This window comes from Galendromus occidentalis, unplaced genomic scaffold (genome assembly GCF_000255335.2).
Source record: "Galendromus occidentalis unplaced genomic scaffold, Mocc_1.1 scf7180000077384, whole genome shotgun sequence".
NCBI lineage: Eukaryota > Metazoa > Arthropoda > Arachnida > Mesostigmata > Phytoseiidae > Galendromus > Galendromus occidentalis.
Genome location: NW_003805372.1, coordinates 516,664 through 529,750, shown reverse-complemented (window position 1 = coordinate 529,750; position 13,087 = coordinate 516,664).

The window sequence follows — 13,087 nt, the reverse complement described above, 5'->3', positions numbered from 1 at the left end:
AGCTTTGCTCCGAGTCGTGGAAGACTCTCGACGTTCTCAAAGATCGCTTCTGAGTGAATCAATCACCCTTCCCGATTTTTCCCCGAGGTTCAAAGGAGGGGGAATTCCCCCAACGGACGACTTCCTCCGCCCTCGAGTGGACGAGAGCGCCTTAACTCTATGATGAGTTTCTTCGTCACGCTCTCGACGCACCTCGAAAAAATTGCGTAACACTTCACATCTGAAGGAGCTAATTCTTATTGCCTTGTTTTTCAATCTTCCCGGTAGTGAGGGATGCTGGGGAATCCTCCCGCGGGGAAACAGGAGGGGTTGTCATGCTTATTCCCGGAAATATCCGTCCGCGTGGCGAATGTACTCGTGTACATACATTCCCTCCTCCGTCCTGGCCTCGGCTCCTGGAGGAGGTCTCCCATGGAGCAGTGACCCAGGGCAGGGGTAGAGCAGTGATCGATCCGGAGCCGAGAAATACACTCGACGTGAACAACGGGGCTGCTGAGTTCGGAGGGAAGAAAACGGCCGACTGTTGGATTCGAATTATCGCCGGCAACTGGTGGCACGCGATTACGTCCGTGTGGTAGACGCGGATGTGCGTATACAAAACACTAACGGCGGATGCCTCGGTCATTCGTCTAGTAGACGCTGATCAATTTATTATTTCTCGGGGTGACCTGTGTGGACTCGGGGCGACGGCTCTTTGATTTTCCTCCAAACGGCTTAGAAGGGAACCATGCTGGTGGACCACTTCGTTCTCGACATAACCCATCTGAAAATCATCACCCTTTGTCCGGTGGCTCACGTTCTCCGTCGGGCAGCACCGAGTTTAAATTTCCCCGATGGGAACCCTATGCGAATTGTACGTGCCTCGTATCGACGAGCAATGGAGCCAGCCGACCCAGTTCAAGAAATCGACGCCTTCCGGGATGATTCCATTCTCGGAGAATTTTGATTCTCCCATAGAAACTGTTCGAAGAAATCTCTTCATTCCTTGATGACTGGAACTTTGGCCTCCCCCATTGTTGAGTTCATCTCTCACTCAGAAGAGCTTGAGATACATTGTCCTCTCACTGTGGATGACGCGTATGTATTTTACGAGTTGGTATCCGATAACGATAACCTTCCTCTCTCTCTCAGAATGTCGGTATGTTTCGATTCAGTCGCGGAAAGTGTTGCACCTGGGACGGGAACACCTATGATGCTGTACTCCGAGAGACCCCCCGAAGAGCGAGTGCAATCATTTTTGAATATTGCCCGTCCTTGTCGGAATCGAATATTGCCTTGCCCGTCGTCAGTCTACGGCGTCCTTGACGGAGCTAAGGGCTTTTCAAGGGACTCACTCAGATTGACGTGTGGGATACCGAGAGCGTAACCTGTGGGTGCGAGTGAATCAGCGTAACGAGCTCGACTCACGAAGACGTGAAAAAAGCCTATAATTTTCTTCAGGGATGAAACTACCCCCTGGTTGTGACTTATTTCCTCCGCCAAAGATCTTTGGACGGTGAAATCTTGTTGAAATCAGAAGGACACCCGGCAAGCTCATGATTTTTCCACCACGGCCCAAGGCCATTGGATTGAGACTGAAGCTCGGCGCAAACTCCCATGATCCAAAAATTTCGCTCTCCTTCCGTTTCAATGACGGTCAAGTGAGATTAGAAAGTTTTCGGAAAGCGCAGCAAACATTCCTTGTTTCCCTCTGCTACGCCAATGCTGGCCGCGCACTTCCCCGCGCCTTTTTTCCTCCTTCTCATTATTTTGCGTTGTTCCTCCTCGTATCGTTGACCATAAATCACAAAGGAGGAAGACGCTGCCGAAAATGTTGTATGCCGCTCTCCGCTCCTCGGGACGAGCCAGCGCTCTCAAGCTCATCCACTTCTCTTTGGACGGGGCTTAGGCGTAAGCCTTGAAACCGGGACGGTTCTTCTCGTCCAGTGATGAACACACATTAGCGTACTGAGTGAGTGCTAGTAGTAGGCGACCCTAATAGAAGGAAATGCCTCCAGCAAACAATCAAGCCTTGCTGCGTAGCCATCTTGCTACCATCGTTGTTGCTGCTGCTGCTCCAGACGTCTTTATTGCTATGATTATCAATAGAGATGAAGAAGTGCTCTTCTTATGCCGATGGAAGCCGCCGCCGCCGCCGCCTGCACTCAAACCGAGGGGCAGTCACCTGACGAGAAAGGCGAGAAGGCGACGCAACGAAAAACCCTCGAGGGGGCGGGTGATGGTTTTCGGTGTTATTTTTTGGAATTTCTGCCTTGTCGCGACGATCCAATCTTCTCCGTCGTCCCACTCAATTTGGACGGCGCTGATCGAAGTCCCCGGCCTTCCCTCCTAATCGTTCTCCCCTCCCACATCGCCAACCTCCACTTTCTCCCGCCTCGATCTCTCTATCTCAACGCACGATTCAGCCGTGTTAATGACAAGTTGCACGGAACCGGGATGTCCCGCCCGCTACGGCCGTTCCCGCGCACAGTTTCGCCGGGCGTCGTCGGCGGTACTTAAATCTCATCTAGCGGCTCGAGACGTTCCACAGAACCCTCTAAATTTTACATCATACTGTTTTCCTCGATCTGCCGCGACGATTATGACTCTCCGCGAAAGCTTCCCGATGGAGAGGTGTCCTGGATTGTGGAGGAACACTTCCGGAGGGGAACGGGAAGAACTGCCTAGTCTTCTGGAAACAGCGAATTCTGGCGCTGCATATCGGTCAGGGAAGTTTAGGTAATGGCGGGAAGAAATTCGAGGCGCCAGCGTCTCAGGGAAAAGAAGAGGTTGTCATGACTCCGTCGTTTCGTCGTTGTCGACGGTGGCCGGGGAAGGAACTCTTACTACGCGCTGACTCAGCAGCTCTGACGACTGATTTGACGGGAAGCTCTTTTGCTCCTCACTCGCCGGCTTCCTACATCGAAGGAGCTCCGCGAGGTCCTAGCGTCGAACGTTGTGTTCCTCGTCGTAGCTGACTCGCTCGGTTGGCCGGTTGGTCGGTCGGCCGGAGGGACGGCTCCCCCCCTCGTGCGCTGCTCGGCCTGCGGACCAAGGAAGCGCGGTTTGGCACTCCCAAGAACGAAGAGGTAAAACATTTCGACAACGTCGGCCGGCGGGACGCAATCAGGCAGACGAACGTATTTATAGAGGACCGAGAGCGAGATTTGCACAATCACCATCTGAAGACCCCGTCGATTCCGTCAACGACGCGCGTCCGCGATGGATCGCTCCGAAACCGCAGCTCGCTCTCAGACGGTCCCTCGTATCGAATTCGCTCCGGGGATATCTTTCTCGCGAGTTTCCTGACATTTTGCCGCGATATTCTCATTTGTCTCCCGGTGATTCGAGCGAACATCTTTGGCATTCCTCGGAAAGAGGACGGAAGCGTTTCCTCGTTCGAGCTCCGTACACTTCGCCCGGAGGTTTCTCGGAATCAAATCATCGCCTCGTCGTCGCCAACGCTGAGAAGTTTTTGAGAATTGAATGGCGCCGCAGAACGAGTGAAAGGCGTTTTCGTTTTCTTGCTCACCAGCACTCTCGAATATAATATTCATGGAACCGTTGCACGCCTTCTCTCCTCGCCGGCCAACAGGCGTTGCTCATATCATCGAGAGAAAACGCTCCGTCGGCTCGCGATATGCTGAATCGCAACGAGGAATTAATTCCACAAAATTCATCGCAAAAATCCTCGAGCTCGTGCTGAGAAGAAGTTACGGATTAGCGGGTCGGCGACTTCTCGCTCCGAACATACAGAATCGCAACTTTTAAGTGTTGCGAGCGATCCTCGAGTTCTTCGCGAAGGATCCTAACGAGCCCACACGGCGTAGATCCTATCGACCTGGGGGGCAGCCGAGGCTCGCGCGAGGGTCTGCAAGAAGCGATCTCGTGCTCAATGGAGAACCGTCGACTGCCGAGCCGGAATCACGACGACGTTTGCACGCACGTAAAGTACGCAGAAACTCAAGTGCGTAACACGCATGCTTCCAGACCTGCTACATCGGTCAGCACGTGCGGGTATTGACGTCATTTCGAGTTCTCTCTGGGGAACGTGGCCAAAGACAAAAATAAAAAGCTGGAGAAGAGACTACTACGGTCCATCGTCGACAAAGGATCGCCTCTCCCGTCCGCAGCCCCTCCATTGTGATTCGAGCTATTGATTCTCAATGACGCGTCCGCCTGCTGTTGTTGACTACGACGTAAAGTGCGACGAGGGTAACGACAGCAGAACAGCTAGGAGGAGAGAGGAAAAACGAAAAGGGTTCTGTTTGGCGACGTCTTCGCAGAATACGTATTGGGGAGTCGGAGGGAGCTGGTGCGATGAGGAGGGAGCAAGACATGCCAAGAGATACTCTGAGCCCCCCTGATTCTCTATCCGCCTGACCGTGTCGACGAAATGGCGGCGACTGCTGTCGATTCGACCTGGTGCCTGACTGCACTGCGCTCAATGTTTTTTTTCCTCTATCGAGCACTCTTCTAACGAAGCCGTCGAGCAGAGAGAGATCCAGCGAGGAGAATCCCACTTTTGGCTCAGCTTTCGGGGTTCCCGAGGGATTCGTATGGAAGCGGAGACTTCGAGGAAACTTTCGGCGATGTTGGCAGTTCGCGGATAGCTTCATGAGGATTCTTTCAAATAGCTCCACCTATCCAGAGCTCGAGAAATCGGGGGTGATCCTCAAGGCTCAAGGACTGAGGTTGGAGAGACATTCTGATTCTCCTCAGACCTCTCAGCGATTCGAAACACCGAAAGTGTTCGTTTCTGATCGTTCTCGTGACGGCGCGGCGGTGGTGTCATGATTGATGCTCGAAATATTCCACAATGGTTGGCTTAGAGCGGTGTCGACCATATGCTTTTCCGCAAGCCAATCGTCGCTCCCCGGACTTCGACCCAAATCCAGGAAATCATCCCCTTCCCATCGTCGAATCGAATTGCGTAATCGCGTGGACATGGATCGGGGAAGAGCCTCGCGCGACTATACATAGCTCGGAGGGTCTGACCTTGCCTTTGTCTCGGAGACGGAGGGAAAAACAGATCTATTCCATGGATGATTTGTTGCAGCGGCTGCCAATCGTGTGAGGTTGGCAAATCATTCTGAGCTCTAAGCCCCGGGCGATGAAAATTTCTCGATGACCTGCTTTTGGAGAGCTGGAAATCTTCCTTCTTGGGTCCGAGACCCTGGATATTCCCGAATCGATAATCAACTGGCCACAATGAGTACTTCAATTGTGCGAGAATGATCAGGAATCATCGACCGGACAGAATGAAACCCTTCCTCTGGGAAAAGATCTTCGACGAAGCCGGGGCGATCACGGGAAAAACACATTCTTGTTCTTCTACTCGGATTCGGAGTTCCTGCGAGACTTGAGGTCACCAGCTTTGTTGTGATCAATGGTACGACGGGCTTGCAGCAGCAAAGTCGTGGAGGATGATGCAGCCTCCAAGGAAACTTCTGGAGAGATCTTGGGTCTGAGTCTTAGAGCGACCATGCAATGATTCGCTAGACAAGCTAGAGCTGCCAGATGTCTCGTCGGAAATCCCTGTCTGCCGAAGTGGTCGGAGCGCCTCCCGGCTGCGCCGCGCCGTTTACTCGCTGGAAAGAACTAAAAGCGGAGATGCCCATCCGGGTAATTTATGCGAGTTCACTCGACATCCAAATGATGTCTCCGAGGAGAACTAGGACTTCGAGCTCCCGAAGATGTGAGAGTAGACCTCGCATGAGATTAAGAGGTAATAAAGCAGATGCGGATTCGACAAGTTTCGAGCTCGCAGATACCAGCCACGAAGAGTGTCTTCGAGGAGGGCGCTGACAGAACGATTTCTCTGGTCGATCGCTTCAGTTACCCTTGGCGAATGACGTACTCCGTCCGATAGATGTTCATTGAAATCAGAGGGAGCCAGAAAGGAGACGATTTTCTGTCGAACTTCTTCCGTTTCGAAAAGGTGCTCTAATTTCGTTGGGTATTCGTGTCCCGAGTCCCGATTGAGGAGCTTAGGATCATTTCACTATGAGGGATCATTACTCATGATAATGGAGGGTAGAGAAAAAAATCATTTTATCATCGGATCAGAGGACTCCCGAAAGGAGAGAGCACATTTCCTACGGAGCCTCGTGCTCCCCGCGAATATTTGGAGCAGATGAATCGTGTCATCTTGTGCTCCCTCGACTACAACAGAGTCGGTCCTTCGGAATCGTCCCCCGGAGAAGGAGCCAGGGAACCGTAGAAGGCACAGGTGCTCATCATATCATCGAGAGCATGTATAAGCGCTTCAGCGTATAAGCAAGCTTCCTTATCTCGACTGGTTCACCAACAGAGGATTTGTTGCTCCGCGGACGACGAGTCAACCAGTCTGCGTGCGTTCCAGGAAACCTTAACTTTATTTCCTTCAAAAGTCGTGGTTGCGCGATAGCTCTCTCGAGTATCGGATCACTTCGTAGATGATACTTCGCCTTCCGACACAGAAACGCGGATTCCTGTGTCTGATACCGCGACTTCAGCCTCCGCTTCGGCGGATTCTCGATCGGAGGAATATGATCCCATGCTCCGGAGATACTGACTAGCCATCAGGTGCTCGGAAATCGGTCAGCTATCTCGAAATCTTCGCTGGCATTCTGAGATCTCAGAGGGATGTTAGCAGGGCACCGTAATGAAAATTCCGCAGCAGCGGGTAACACACATTTCCGGCAAGGACGGTGGGGGGGGTGAAATGAGTTGACTCGGTTTCCCCCTTCAACCCTCACTTCATCAAATTCGGAGGTAGCGCCGATCGATTCGCGCCAAATCCTCATATTTTATTGATACGCTCCTGGGTCGGCGTTTGGATCAGGCCATGCGATTTGTCGATGGGACCAGACGTTTTTCCTCGGATGGAGAAAATATTATTATTCATAGCCCGGTAGTCAGAGCGTATACCGCTAGGGGTTAATCAGAGGGAGATCACTCGAGTTCCTGCGAATTGCAGTGGTGCCCGAAATAATCAGCGTTTGGCGGTGAAAACGGGAAATATTCCTCGCCCGAATCCGTCACCGCGGCTCCACCGAATGCCACCAGCGTCTGGGTATATAATAAATAATAAATAAATTGATCAATCATGAATGGAGAATGGAAGTCGAGAGTCATGAAAGATTCGCGGCAAAGTAGGCAACATATTTAGACGTGATAATGAGTACTAAACGATTATAATGAGGCGGTTCTGGTTTGGTGCTGGCAATTTCAGGGATTCCGTCTGTGCACCGAATTTTTCGATTGAAAATACCAGACCTGAACTTCCAACGACCGTACACCGGGGTCGGCGTGGCGGGAGGAAGAAGTGTGCCAGCCCGGCGAGCAATTTCGCGCATCTTGAACAGCTAGCCTTTGATCTCGGGGCTTGCTCGAGGCGAACAGCGGAACCCTGCTTGTCTCTCATGGAGCCTACTTGTCTCATCGATGGCTTTCCACCGACGCGCTACCTTGCGGGCGCTAGTCCGATGGGAAAAAATTCGCAAAGCAAGCGCTGATGATTAAAGGATAGGATAAGTTCCGTTTCTGGGACGACGGCATCACATTTGGAGCGAAAGATTCCCTTGTCGTCGCGAATCGCCGTCGTGCACGCGAGGAGAGTCTACGCGGGGCACTAGACGAGAGCATTCTGATTGCCAATGTCAGTATGCTCGCGTCTCCGAGCTCTCCGTCTCTTGCCGACATTCCTCGGTTTCCTCGCCACAACTCCTTGGAAATCCTCCCTTGGCCTGCTTGGAGGCTGAAAATGTGACAAAAATGTCACTGGATGTCGCGGAGCCTGTCGCGTTCAGCCAGCTCAGTTAGGTTGATTAAGTGATGCTTAGATACCGTCGTCTAGATTAGGATAGAGGAAATTGAGCCAGGCTCCATGAACTGCAAACTCGGATAGGCGTTGAGAGAAGATGCAGTTCGAGCAATGATGACTGCCCGCAACCACCAGGAGATAGGTTCGTGCGCGGGGGCGGAACGGGATTCCGTCTGTCCCGCGGCTTCCAGTGAGAGCGCCGGCTCGCTCCGAAGAGCGTTCCGAGCAGTCCGCAATTTTTCCTGAATTCATTTCGCAGATCCCGCGATCTTAGCCTCTCGATGCTATCCGGAGTCGAACCTTCAAATCAAAGTGTTCCGAATGAAAACACCTCAAGGTTTCGGAATCTCAACTCCACAGCTATCGAGCTTCATCGAGTTTCCGTGGCGGCCGTTTTTTTTCTGCGTCTCACGAGATTCCACCGCGATCGATGGCGCTTGCTGCGAGCTCACACAGTTGAAGTATTGGTGTCTCGGAGTCTCCGTCCGTCGGAAGGTCTATCCTTACGTCGTCGGTCCATGTTCGCTCCTTGGACGGATAGAGTTCAACGTCCGCATCGTCGGGCGAGCGGCACCGTGTTCCGAGCGACGACACTCAAGACCTGTTGTTACAGTTCGAGCGAGAACGAGCGCCAAAGTTGAGCGTAATTCGAGCAGAAATCCCAAACACAGAACTTGTTCACAACAATCGAGACCTGCAATTGCGCCGGACCGTAGCATTGACTTTGACAGTTGTCGCAAGAACCCACGCGTTCATCCGCCTGCCAACCGAGGCACCTGTGTCACAGATTCAGTGTAAAGGGTGTTGGTGCATGCGTCCCGAAGACAGCGGATGTCTGTCAGGAGACAACGGACGAGCTAACCATATTACATGCGTGAGTAGACTTCGTGGGTTCGTTCGTTCGATCGCACGTTCCGTCGCTTCGGACCACTCCGGGATCTGATGCGAGTCTTTAAAACCGTCCCGAGCGTTTACTACAGCTGGCGGTGTGAGAACAGTTCGATTCTAACAAACGGCTGGCGATTGAAAGTGAGTAACACTCTCCACAGTAACCCTTCCCGACGAGGGCTTTCTGTGGTAAACACATAGGAGCACGCACTTACCAAGGTACCAATCGAGGAATCAATCGCTTCGCAAGCGCGAGGCGAATAGCCGGTCAAGCAGGCGCAAAAGAGCGCAAGTGAGCGCAAGCCTGGACAAGACACCGGTTTTACACTCGGAAAGGAGTGAGAGCAAAGATATTAATGCTGCTTCGGATCGAAGAACGTTTTCCTCCTTTTTGTGCCCAAATCTCGGGAGGAGAATCCCACCCATTGATTGCAGCCGTGCGAGGGAATTCGGATGCATCTTGGTTGCAGTGGGAGACACGAACTGTGGGTTATGCGCTGTGACGTGAACGATCTTTGTGAACTTTCATCGGACAGGTTTGAGGAAAGGTCGTCGAATTTGTACTCAATCGGCACAGGAGCATGTGGTCTGCATACGGGACGAAAGCCTCTAAATCGGTTCGTTTGAAATCATTCCGGAGGAATCTATTGATATAATACGTTCTCCATGAGACGTCGGCATGGGATTTTCCTGCGTACAGAGTTGTCTCGGTTGGTCCGAGAGTTTAGAAGAACAGCGCTCATCGCTAGTCAGAGGATCGTGTCGTCAGGGTCTTTCGAGTCCTCCTCCCCGTCGCTCACGCTAAAGCGCTGAAAGGAAAAGCTAAAAGAACGATGTTGAAAGATAAACTCGGTCTATTTAGATTGGTTAAAATCGAAGACGGGTCCCACGGAACTGGTGCCCGAGCTCAAAAAGTATCTGAACTCGATGCGAAAGCTTCGCCGCCCGAGATTGCTAGCCGTTCAAGGCTCGAGCGAAAAGCAGTAGGTAGATCACAAATCATGAAACGTAAGCCATTCCCAGCGGGAGTAGCAGGAGCTTGGTTTCTGAATAGCGCAAATTGCCTCAGCGACGAGCGCGTCATTTGTCCAAGATGTTTCCACCGATTAATCGTTCATGCCTTCGGTCGGATCGGACGTTGCTCAAAACCATAAACGCGTCACGATTGGCGTGAGAAGTCATTGTCGCGAGCTGTCGGTGGACTGCCGATCGACTCTTTCAGTCGGCAGCTGACTGGTCGGTCCGTATGTACGTAGCTATAAATTGCCATCGTCAGAGACAACCCTCTGGTTGCGTCGATATTCTCTCACGGGAAACGGAAATCCTCGATTAGTGGCTTCGCTGCAAGTAAGGCGGCACGCGCCCATGTCGCTCCAGATCTTCTCGGCTCGGGTGATCCACCGTATGTAGCTTAATCAAGAGCTGTCTCTGGTTCCCTTCCATTCCACGCTTCCATTCCGAGCTATCCTATTAGATTCTCCGCAGGGATTCTAATAAGGTCAAATGGCTCGTGATGACTTGCTACAATTGTGGGCTTAGCAGATGTGTATTCTGTATGGCAGCTTCGAAAGCTGCTCCGACCACAAGTTGTTCCCGGAGCCTGCCTGCCTAGATATTCCGACCAGATAAGACTAGCGCGAGCCCCGAGCATCATGAAGAGCATCATTCGTCACCCGGGTGCATCTATCCTTACACCGGTTTCCTTCCGCCGGAGCCTTCCGATGGAGAGGGTTTCTGACACCCGCTTGGGTTGGCGGTGAGAGTTTCCTTGCGGGCATCACAGTATGCTCGGAACGTTCAGGCCCTCGAGTACGTCGTCTGATCGTATCGATCCCAATATTGCATTTTACTGAAACGTTTCAATTATTTCTTTATTAATTCTATCGCGGCAGGATGTCTCAACCCCAATAATTGCTCTGCATGCTTAGACTTTCGTCGAGACCCAGACCAGTCGCCAGTCAATATGGGTTAGAGTGATGAGCTGCGCTCTACACGCCATCGAGTCGTGAATTTCCTTATGAGGTTGACCCCTTATATGTACACTTCGCTGAGTTTGACCTTTTTTTTATCGCTCTCCAATCGATCTCTGACGCCGGAGATGACAGGTAGGACGGGCTGCAAGAACCGGTGTAGCACACGCTTAGGCAGCTCCGAGAGTCTCGCACCTCCACGGGGAAATTCTGGAGATCGTGCTGGGGAAGCAAACGCTCATGAGCGATTCTATTCTCGATATTTTCGGAGCTCCGGAGACCGAAGCCTCCAAGGATCATCTCGAACTAATATGCGAGGAACACTAAGTTTCTTGTTCCCAATCCTCGGGGCGAAGGTTTCAAGGGGTGAATCATCGATGAGGGCGGAGGTACGCCGAGCTTGGTAGAACGGTAAATACCACGATCTACCCCAATCATTCACAGCATGAGAGCGTCGTCGAAAGGCCTTGGAGCGATCGAAACGTTCGGCTTTGAAAAGTGAAATTTCCGTGCAGAGGGCTCGAGTCACTTCTCAGAATTGTCGGCGCTGACACCGGCGCGCGACGGTGCGATATTGAATCACTCCTACGATCGACGCTCGGTCTAGCGATTCCTCGCTAGCAATTCCTCCTTAGCGATGCTCTATTGGAGACGAAGAAGACTTCTGTTTCATTCAATATCCCATTACAGACGATCGAATGGACTGATAGTGTGTGTTCCGGAGGCGCTCGAATTGGGATTGACGACGGCGCCGGGCTCTATCGAGAACGACGCGGTGGCGATGCCGATATTTCTCTTCGTGATTCTATCACCGCTCTCTCCTCACTTGGCGCTCAACAAGAGCTCCGCTTCCACGACGAGGAGGATTGGGAGAGTATCTTCAGAAGAGTGCCGCTGGTGAATTTGCAAATTGACTAGCACCGAGAATCAGCTCTCTCTGTGGCATTTCAATCTCTTCTTTCTCACCATCGCCTAATAGTCCCCCTTCATTTCCCCTCAAGTATTCCACAATTTTGAAGATGATTAAGGCGTATATCGCCCGAGGCTTTCATCGGTTTTCGGAGAAAGCTCTCCGAAACGATTTTCGCTCGTCAAATCCCGATCGAAACTCACTCTCTGATCCGACTCGGAGACTATCCGTCCTCGAATGAGTCATTCTCGATAGATGGAAATCACGGATTTCAAGAGAGGCCCCGTCGGAAAAGTCACTAAATCGGGTAGTCATTGACCTCGAATTTCAGCCATTGAAATTCATGAAGAGCTCTGTCGGTAGAATTTCGAGGCCACCTTTCGTGTTCAGAGAAGCTGACGGGAAGACGCGTCCGAGATCTAGATCATATGATCGCGCATTGAGACAACCTGTCACTCGTTTCGATAGATCGCCGGGAGGACCTCCGGACGGGCCTCTCCACTTGCGGACCCGCTCGCAGATCGATCGATGCATAGATGGTGGATAATTGTTTATTTGAGACTCGATCCGTCGGTATCCATCAGTGGACCCGTTCGCGTCAACGAGGAAAGGATCGAGAAAATGAGCCTCGGATTCGTGCTTTTCCGGGCGTTCTTTCGCTAAGACGAAAACGCAGTAGATGGTGCAGTCTCATGGATGTCTTATAAAGAAGCCTGGAGGTAGTCAGCGATACTCTCGGAGCGCGAAGAGATTCTGTGGTGAATCGCCCAATATCATCTCCACGGGACCTGATCGCACAAATTTGTTTCCCGCGCCCCACGATCGTAGGAGGCAATCTGAAAACTCCATAAGCAATAATTGAAGGAGCTCCGCGTCGGTCACCGCTTCATAAGCACAAGACTTGCAGAATCATTGCGATATGGAAGGAAACGTGCGAACTCCGTCGGAGATGATCGAGTTTTCGGATCACCCGATCGCGGACGTTCCCTTTCCCTTTCTAGCAGAGTCCCAAAAGACGGGCAATCTCGTGCATGCGTTCAGCTGTCGGCGTCGGAGAATAGGTAGACTGACGGCTCGATATGAGTTGTGAAACTAATGAATCAATATGCGTTTGCAGGCGATGTTCGCGACCCCCTTCGTGGCGACCTGACTCCCCTAAGCGAGGGGGCCGGAGCTGTGGGCGGCCCGGGTTCCCAACTCGAAATCAAGCTCAATCACGACGACATTGAGAACGACCTGCACTGCGTGCCAACGTCCAGGAGGTGAGCGACGTCTCTATGCTCTTGGGGTAGTTTCAGAAAGCCCCGTCGCATAACAATGACCGATGGAAGAGCTGAGCAGTCGAACCTCATGGAAGCAAGCTCTGCCGACCGCCACCTGCATCCCTGAGAATTTTCCCGCTCATGGGGATTCTTGGAGTCTGTATCCGCCCATCTTGCCAATGATGGGCTCATATTTGGGCCCCTGAGTTCGAGAGGATGGATCGCGATCTGAAGACTACTACGAAGTACCTTATCAAGCGACTGAAACCGA